The 10,243-nt window shown below is 43.0% G+C and overlaps 1 long non-coding RNA gene across 1 annotated transcript; it reads right to left on the reverse strand.

Annotated features, from left to right (window-relative positions):
* Positions 1-385: 385 nt before the first annotated feature.
* LOC121829313 (uncharacterized) lies at positions 386-9,654 on the reverse strand. Its single transcript, XR_013051126.1, has 2 exons — positions 9,469-9,654; positions 386-754 (listed from the first exon to the last, which is right to left on the reverse strand). It is a non-coding gene; the product is annotated as an uncharacterized LOC121829313 (long non-coding RNA).
* Between the last annotated feature and the right edge of the window lie 589 nt (positions 9,655-10,243).

Raw genomic sequence — 10,243 nt, forward strand, 5'->3', positions numbered from 1 at the left:
TCTGTCAGGTTGACAATCAAGACTACTATTTCAGGCCTCACTGTCACTCACGAGCATTCTTCTCTTAGCACCCAGTCACCTGCTAACACTGTCATCTTGAGGTTGGGAGCTCAGCATGTCCATTTGAGGAGGGGACTTTTGGATGTCCAGGCCTTAGCCTGGCTGGCTGGGTGCAGTATCTCTCTGCACTGATGCTGGTGGCTGGGTCCCTGGCCTCCCTGCGTGTCACACTGGAAGAGCCTCTACTCTATATGCTCCTCTTAGTGAGGATGGAACCCCAAGGATGAATTAGTCTTTCCATCCTTGTTAATAGATGGTTACCAACAACAATTTGTATGCTCCTAGATGTGGGAAAAAGTATAGAGAAGTCTAGATCAAAATCATATTAGGGACTGCAGCACACTTTATTAAAAACACAACACAACAAAAACAAAAACAGCAAAGTAAAACCAAGTGGTATTTAGATTAACATAGAATAATAAACACCCAAACCCAAACCTCTTCTCCTTCTAGTGCCCAGAGCTGGTCTAGGAAGGGGTAGGATGCACAGCGTGGCTTGCTGGCTCTGCTGTGCCTTCCACACTCTCTGCCTTTCTGAGCTCCTCCACCTCCCTGCATGGCCAGCTTTAGTAGGAGTGGTCCCTTGACTGACAGCTGACTCCCATCTTACCCTCTCAACTATACTGCTGGAATATGCCGTGGGCACTGTAGATACTCCATCCACTGTGGGACATCCTCAGGGGGAAAACGATCTCTGAAAAGAGAGTGAGGGAGAGAGCAAGAGCAAGAAGTCAGGAAAGCTCAGGGGTAGTGTTCAGCCACCTAGGGAAGGTTTTGGTTTTCCTTCCTTAAACTCCATCTTTATCCCTGGGAGATGCTGGGTTAGGCTACTGCAGCATCAAGACACCCACGGAATTACCCCAGCCCTGATTTGGGTTCATGCAGATTCTGAACATCTTTCTTATTTTTCTACTGCCCAGTCTTGAGGCTGAGAGACCCTAACATTCCGGCAGCTGGAAGCTGAGAGCGGAGAGAAGGATGCTGTTCCCAGTCTCAGGGCTCTGTCTGCGCCAGTTCTGTTCCAGCATATGCTCTCGGACAGCCCTAGGTGTGCCAACAGGGAGCAGGTGAACGACGGTGTGCACTCCAGAGAGAACTGGGCTGAAACCAAGTGGCTCTGTGCTGTCTCAGGCATGTTAATTAAATGTGGGATTATGGACCCCAGATCTTCACAGAAAGTAGATTTATCGTACCTCATTACCAGATTTTATACACTTCACTTGGGCGAGACTGATGTTCTGTATTAAAAGGATTGCTGGATTTTATGGTCTTATACCCTTCTGATATAAAGAGAGAAAACATTCAGAAATGGCAGCGGGGAGACCCGAGGCTTTGCTTGCTGGCCCTGATGCCACACTGAAGCTAGAGCATCAAAAACATTCAAGCACTGTCTGGAAACATCACTGGCCTGCAAATCCGAGAGTGCTCATCTCGAACCCCACCAAGCTTCTGCTCCTCCACAGGCCTGTGATGTTGCTATTGACTTTTCCAGAAACTCATCCCTCTGACTTTTCACAGGACCCATTCCTGAGTGCCACATTCAGGGTGAGTGCTTGTACCTCAGCACCCATCACTTCCTTCTGTCTCCCCTGCCCTCTGTCTCCCTGTACACTGGCATACATAAGGACGGGGCTTGAGGACTCACTACCACAGAGCACGGCACTCTGAACTTTGAGAAGACAGAGGAGCAGTGAGAAGGGCTCTTTGCCTTTCTCCTGCCACTCCTCGATGATGCAAGCCAGAAAACCTAGAAAGAATTCTCTGATTTCTCTCTCCCTTAAGAACGACCCTTGCAAGCCTGCATGGGACTGACCGAGACCCTCTGCATATATGTTACCGTTGTGTAGACAGTGGGACGAGGGGCCATCTCTGACTCTTTTGTTGGCTTTTGAGACCCTGTTCCTCATACTGGATTGCCTTGTCCGGCCTTACTACCTTAATACGAGAGGAGGTGCTTAGTCTTACTGCAACTTGGCATGCCATGTTTGGTTGGTATCCACGGGAAGCCTGCCCTTTTCTGAATAGAAACTGAGGAGGGGTGGGTTGGGGGAGTGCCAGAGGGGAGGTAGGGGAAAAGGAACTGGGAGAAGAGAGGGGAATGGAAACTGTGGTCAGGATTAAAATAAATCTATAAATAAATAAAATAATTGCAGTCAAATTACAAAGACTATTTCAGAACAGAAGAAAGCATATGGTATCATACATTGTATTCATTTCTAATGAAAAAGGTAAAATATGTGAAAAAGTCTTTTAAATAAAATATATGTGCTAAAAAGAAAAAAAAAAAAGACCCTTGCATGAGATATACCCAGCCTATGCCTAGACTTCGGAAGGAATGTGCTTTTCTGAAGACATGGTAAATGGAGTATAAGCTCAACAACAGGTCTTACTGAGTTTTCCCTTTTAAGTACCAGGAGACTGAATTCTTTCTCCAGTCACACCTTGTGATCATCCATTTCTCAGAACTCGTGCACAAACACAAAGGTTACCCTGTTTTGTTTTGTTTTCTATGTACACGCTTGTGTGTGTCCAGGTATACCTGTATGTGCATGCAGTTGGAGACCGAATGGTATTCAACCATATATTTTGAGACTTGGTCTCTCACTGGCCTGGAGATTGCCAGTAGGCTTGCCTGGCTGGTCAGGGATCCCCCTCCTGCATCTTCCTCCTATGACCTATGAGCTTATGATCGTAGTTGCTACACTCTGGTGAACAAAAGATAGGTTTACCTTGTGGTGGTATTGTGTTCCCCAAAATGTTGTACATCCTAATAAACTTATCTGGGGTCAGAGAACAGAACAGCCACTAGATACAGAGGCTAGAAAATGGTGGCACTCACACCTTTAATCCTAGCCTTCGGGAGGCATCGATCTCTGTGAGTTCAAGGCCACACTGGAAATAGCCAGGCATGGTGACTCACACCTTTAATCCCAGGAAGTGATGGCAGAAAACAGAAAGGTATATAAGGCATGAGGACCAGGAACTAGAGCTGGTTAAGCTTTTAGGCTTTTGAGTAGGAGTTCAGCTGAGATTCATTCTGGATGAGGACTCAGAGGCATCCAGTCTGAGGAAACAGGATCACCTGAAAAATTGGCGAGGTGAGGAAGCTCTGGCTTGTTCTGCTTCTCTGATCTTTCAGTATTCACCCCAATACCTGGCCTCAGGTTTGATTTTTATTAATAAGAACCTTTAAGATTCATGCTACATCTGGCGCCCAAAGTTCGAGGTACGAATTCAGGAAAAAGCCACTTGCCTGTGGCCTTCTGGGCCCCAGCTCAGACCTGAGCTATCTCAGCTGGTTGTGGTGGCACACTGGTTGGATTTACTGAAGGAGGCAGAGGCAGGAGGATCCTGAGTTTGAGGCCAGGCTAGGAGGCTTGCTTAGGAGAAACTTTGGCCGGAGCCCAGCCTCAAACAGTGGTGGTGGGACCATGGAGGCAGCGGCTGCTGCTTTGAGTTGCTAGCTCCTCATCTTATTGGTGACTGAGGTGATGCTGCTACCTGGGATGAAGGGTTTACTGCTGCTTGTTCAGAGAAGAATTGCCATCTTGTTACAAGAATTGCCATTGTGTTACGAGAAAGCATCGGCAAAGGTCAGTTTGGAAAAGTTTGGCAAGACAAATGGTGGGGAGAAATTGGTGTGAAGATTTTTCTCTTCTAGGGAAGAATGTTCATGGTTCTGAGAGACAGACATTTATCAGACTGTGATTGCTCCAAACCACAGAGGAGGCACCAAAAAAAAAAAAAAAAAAAAAAAATTCTGTAGGGAACCATGACCATGCCTAACCGCAACTTTGAAATCTTCAAAAGGATGATGGGACCCCACAAAGATGATTCCACATGGACTATGATAAAGCCATTAACACCACGGAAAGATTGACTTTGGACTACAACCTGCTCAAGACAATTTTGAGATGGCTAGCTGAGATGATCCAGATTCACAGACAACTTGAACAAGGACTTGAAACAAGCCCTGCACCTTCTCATTATGCAGTGACTGGACAAATGATACAGGACTTGACAATTAACCCAAAAATTTTCTTTTCAGGATTCCCTAAAGATGTCTTCGCCCCCAGAAAGCAGGAAGTAATTTTAAGAAAACTATGCCCATATTCCCAAGAGGTGGGTGGGTATTTTTGGTCGTTCAATGACTTATGGATAATTGTCATTGTTTATGATGGCTGGTTACAAGTTGTTAATTGTTAATGGTCAGGAAAAAAATCTGAACAAGGAGATTAGATTCAGAGTTTTTGTTTAAAAAAAGAAAAAGAAAAAATAGAATATAGATATGAGGTAGATCATTGAATCTACTCTGAGAAAAAAGATAAATAATAGAATAAATGGGTAAATCGTTGACTCTACTCTAAAAAGAAAATGGGGAAGACATAAAAATAACAAAAGGTAGATTATTGAATCTATTATGAAAAGAAAAAAGAGAAAATGTGGATATGATAAGATAAACAGGTCAATTATTGAATCTACTGTTAAAAAGGAACAACTTGTTTTAAATAGGATAAGTAATGAAAAATTTTGTCTAAATTTATCAAATGTTACTGGACTGAACATCATTATATATTAATGGAGTTTTTCATCTGAAACTGTCAAATGTTAACGGACTAGACATCATTAATGTAATTCTTGACTGTATATATTGTATATACTTATTGGATATAGTTTTTCTTATATTAGTTATAACTTTTTTCCTTTTATTAAAATAGAAAGGGAGAAATGTGATATTTTATTTGTACTGAAATGTGATTTTATTTGTATGTTAATAAATAAAGTTGCCTGAGGGTCAGAGCTAATAGCAAGCCATAGCAGAAGCTGGGTGGTGGTGGTGGTGCACACTTTTAATCCCGATCACATGACAGACAGATCTCTGTGTGTTCAAGGATACAGCCAGCATGAGACATACGCCTTTAATCTCAATACCAACCATAGAAGACCTAGAGGTCTGTATAGACAGGCAGTGGCGAGGAGGTCATGTGGTTGGGTTTACAACCAATGAGAAGGCAGAACAGAAAGTCAATAAAAAGACAGATACATAGGAAGTAGGTCTCTTTCTAAGGGGAAGGACGGCAGCAGCAGTGAAAGTTAAGAAAGGTTTTTTTAGTATCAGTTCTTAGCTACTGCTCTGACCTTTTGGGCTTTTAACTCTGCATTTGCCTCTGTGTTTCTTATTTAATAAGACTGTTGTTCCTCTAGCATTGTAACTTCAGAAATAAACATCACTCAGTTAGAAATTGGAAGAGTGATGAATCTAAAACCACAGTGGGATCAGATATAGAATGTGTGTAATAGTCTGTGATTCCAGCACTTGGGAAGTGACTACAGAAAGATAGGGGGATTCTCTCTCTCTCTCTCTCTCTCTCTCTCTCTCTCTCTCTCTCTCTCTCTCTCTCTCTCTCTCTCTCTCTCACACACACACACACACACACACCAATGGAAAATAGTGCAAAGGTAAAAAATAGCTTCTTAAAATCACAAGGGAAAAAATAGAGCCTTTATGCGATTGTATTAATATCTTTTCTGTTGCTGCGATAAAACACCATAACCAAAAGCAACGTATGGAATAGAGAGTTTTTTTTGGCTTATGGTTTCAAATAAGGGTCCATTTTGTTGGGGTAGCCTGGCCGTGGGTGGCAGGCATGGTGGCAGGAGCGGAAGCTGAGAGATCACATTTTCAAATGCAAGCACAAAGCAGAAGGTGAGCTGGAAATGACAGGAAGGGCTAAACTCTAAAAGCCCACTCCCAGTGATGTACTTCCTTCATTGAAGTCACATCTCCAAAGTATCCCCAAACAGTGCTACTTGGCTCCAGTGCAAACTGGAGACCAAGAGTTCAAATGCCTGAGCCTATGGGGGACATTTCTCTTTTGAAACACTGCATCTATTAGTATAAAAATTTTGGGCTCTGATGAGCTCAGTTATCAAGAGCTTGTGAAACAAACCCAGCACCCTGGTTCTAGCATTAGCACCACAAAAGCCAAGTAGAGTGATATATTACTGAAATCTCAGCATTTGGGAGGTGCAGACAATGGGATCAGGTCAAGGCATAGTGAGTTTGAGGCCAACCTGAGATACATAAACATTGTCTCAAAAATAAGAAAATTCGAAAGCTGAGAAAAAAATTATTTCCTTGAAAAAATTATCTGTATTAGTGTTCTCTAGAGGAACAGGATTGATAGTGATTAATATATATATTGGCATATATATATATATATATATATATATATATATATATTAGTGTTATATATACATTATTTATTAAACCAGTTTACATAAAAATAGTAGCAATGGTTGCCTTACACCAGAGAGGCTGAGAATAGCTAGTTGCCTGGTCCTCAAGGCTGGGTGCTACAGAAGTTTCAATCTGGTGCTGAAAACCTGGAAGGTTCCTGGAGAGCTTCTGTGTTTTAGACAATGGTGGAAGTGGGGAAACACTGGTTCTGATGTCAGCGAAGAGATGGTAACAGCAGGGTAAATCAGCTTGGCAGCCCACACTTCTATCCTGGCTGCTACCTCAAGCTGCTTCCCACACTCGGGGTTGGTCTTCACACATCTATTAAGTCAATTGGGACAATTCTTCAGGTGACAGTTCTTACTCAGGTGATACTGATTTGTGAATCCAAGTGGACCTTAAAACCAACCATTACAGCAGCTTACAAAATTTGACTAAAAAAATAAATGTGGTCTGATTTTCATCTTATACTTTTATTAGCTGCAATTTAAATCATTTGATTTGTGTGAGTGACTTGGGGATGCATTGTGAAGCAAGGATCTAGACTTGTGTCCCAAACATTAGTTATTTGATCCATGTCATTACCTGATTTACTACTATTCAATAATTCCTGTTTTCCCAATGCTCATTTGAATGACATTTTAGTCAAATGCTAACACATCCACATGCCAAATTAATTTCTAGAGTTTAAATTCAGTTCCACTAGCCTCTCTCTTCATGTTTTTCCTTTAGAGGCTCTCTGGCAGGCTGCATTTTCTGATAGGGCTGTCATCTTGAAGTGGGACTTTAGAATAAAATTAAACATAGGCTTTCCTTAGTTTGAATATAGCGATAAAAATTCTCAATAAGATATTGGTACACTGAAGTAAGCAATATGCAAGAAAGCAACATATCATGGTGAAGCATCATGCTGAGGAATGAAAACATGGGTTCTCTTTAAATCCCATCAGTATACCTGTTATACTGTATTTACAGGGGGAAATCTGTCATAAACTACAGAAAAACTATTTGGTAATGATCAATAATTATTTTTGGAAAACTCTAACAAACTAGGCAATTTGATTTTAATAATAGGTATCTACCCAAATCTTCAACAAACATTGCATTTCTTGGTGAAGACTTTGTTTAAAAATCCTGATGGTTCTTGCTTCTTTTAAATTGAAATCTCAGTAAAATGTGACAAGAAAATCCAGGTATGTACGGATTGGGACAGGGAAACAAGGCTTGCTCCTGTGTAACATAAGCCTCCTTATAGGAAACACAGAAGAATCTGCAGCCACAATAGGACCGGATGAGTGATTAAGATTCCCAGAGACCAAACACCAGTGCTCCACATGCCCGCAGAGAACAGTGAGAACACTGACCTTAGAATATTGTAGAGACTACCAGGTGTCTAAGAATAAACTTACTGAAAGACAAAGTTCACGGCAAAATTATGAAATCTGGTTAATGGATATCAAAGGAAAACCTAAATGAGTTGAGAAATATGCTGTATTCCCAAGCGTGAAATTATTACCATAGAGATGGCTGTTCAATTCAGAATTGAGTTCTGAATCTACAAATGGCATTTCAAGTGAACAGGGGACTTTTTATGGAACTTTACAAGGTGATATTAAAATCTGAAACTTCATAATCAATCAAAGTTCTGAGACCGAGTGATAGTTTAATGTCCAGCTACAACGGAGACATCTATGTCACCCTTTCCAAGGCTCAGTGAACATCTCTGAAAGGAGTGAAAAGATCCAGAGGAAGGAAGGAGAGCAATGTGGAATGTTGGCTTATGGCATAGCTCTTGAACTCTCAACAACTCTGATTACCTACATAGATAGGATTTGGAGGGTGGAAGGGACCCACCACACACTGAGCACATTTACTGGAAAATGACCTTCACCGATACATATTCTGGTGAAATATCAGAACTCCAAAGACTAATAGAGCAAATTAAAAAATGAGAAGAAACAACACGAAGATGTTCCTGGCAAGAGAACAAAACCAAACCTCATAGGCCACCCACCATTGGCATCAGAAAACAGGGAGGAGTTGCTTCAAAATGCTGAGGGGGGTAATAGTGAGCAGGTGGGAGGGTTGAGAAGACAACTTGGTTTTCTGTCTCTAGTTGACATCCAGGCTCCCAGGCTCACTTTTAAAAGAAAGAGGGTTGGAGAATATTGTTTTAAGATGTGTTACTTTTGCTTATGCTGTGGAACATTTGCTTTAATGATGCAAAGATGTGTTGCATTTTTTTTTTTTTACATTGCATTTGTTTAACTCTGTGAAGCTGTGATTCTTTGCCTGTCTAAAACACCTGATGGTCTAATGAAGAGCTGAATGGCCAATAGTGAGGCAGGAGAAAAGATAGGTGGGGCTGGCAGGCAGTGAGAATAAATAGGAGAAATCTGGGAGGTGAAAAAGGAGCAAGAGAACAAGGAGAGGAGAATGCTAGGGGCCAGCCACTTAGCCACCCAGTCAGCCATGGAGTAAGAGTGGAAGTAAGATTTACAGAAATAGAGAAAGGTAAAAGCCCAGAGGTAAAAGGTGGATGGGATTAATTGCAAGTTGAGAAAAGCTGGCTAAAAACAAGCCAAGCTAAGGCGGGGTATTTATAAGTAATAAGAAGACCCCAGGTATGATTTATTTGGGAGCTGGGTGGTGGGCCCCTCAAAATAGTAAAAGAGCCAAAAGAGTAAAAAACAGCCGACAACAAAGGGGAGGACATCTGCTGACCATTGCTGCCCCACATCTTCACAGGAGACTCTAGTCTGGAACTCCATCATCATAGGTGTTGACCTCCTCCTAGGCAGTGCCTGTGCTCCTTCAGGATGGGTTGGTGCTCAGAGCAAAGAACAACCTAAGAGAATATGGCAACATGGGGTTCAGATGGGACAAGGAGGCCCAGGGAGTCTCCTTAGCCTCTGTGTGAACTGAGGAAGCATGTTGGTCTTTAGTGTGGCTTTATCAGATGAATAAAACGAAGTGACCAGAAGCTGCGTGCCAGTGGGATTCTGGGTTGCAGCACCCAGTCAGCTTAGGGTCTCATGATCTCCCCTGGACACTGGAAACTTCATGCAGCCAATGCCGTCAAGGGGGCCTCTGAGAAGGTGGTTGTGGTTCAATGCTACCCAGAGACATCGCAAAGGCCCTACGAGGTCTGTCAGGCTCTGACTCACCTGCCCATCAGTCCTTTTCTGTCTAAGGTCCCAGATCTCTGATGAAACATACCACAGTTCTTGGAAACCCCGAAATGTGTGACATCTTGTGTGCCAGCACGTGGAAGAGCATCAAAAGTGTCGGAGCTAGTACGTTAACCTCTGTTCACCCTTAGAGGTGTAGAGCCTCTCGACACTTGCCGATTCTCCTGCCTCCCTTCCGAACCCACCGAACCCGCGTGAGCTCTATCTGTCATACATTCCAGCCTGATGTCACAAGGGCCAGAGTTTGCCTGGATCCAGAGTAGCTGCAATCTGCTCACTCTTTGGTTTGGCAGTTGGGCGGATCTCTAAGTAGCGCAGTAACCGCCCTAAATGAGAAAGTTTTCCTCACGACTCAGCTGCCCACCCTGCATCCAGCCACTCCAGATCATCACCCTCAACATCCTGCAACCGGGCACTGCCCCTACCTGGCCTGCATCGTTAGGTTGTTACAGCCAAGGAAAATCTGCCCAAATTCCACCTCTCCTGTTTGCTCTGGTCCACTGGCCTCTACAGCGCCCCCAGAAGGCAGTACGACTTCGAGATGTTCCGGCCCCTGAGACCCATGAAAATCCCTCTTCTGGAGCAAAATCCTTTCCCTACTGCCTGGCCAGCATGGGTGGTCCAGACTGAAGAGGCTTGGACATTGGACCCTCTGCCTCTTCCTTACTCAAATGAAACTGAGCCAGAAGCCAAAGAAGAATTTAAAAACAGAAGGGAAGAGAAGGGGAAGGAAGCAAAAAAGGAGGAAGGA

This window comes from Peromyscus maniculatus, chromosome 5 (assembly GCF_049852395.1).
Source record: "Peromyscus maniculatus bairdii isolate BWxNUB_F1_BW_parent chromosome 5, HU_Pman_BW_mat_3.1, whole genome shotgun sequence".
NCBI classification, from domain to species: domain Eukaryota; kingdom Metazoa; phylum Chordata; class Mammalia; order Rodentia; family Cricetidae; genus Peromyscus; species Peromyscus maniculatus.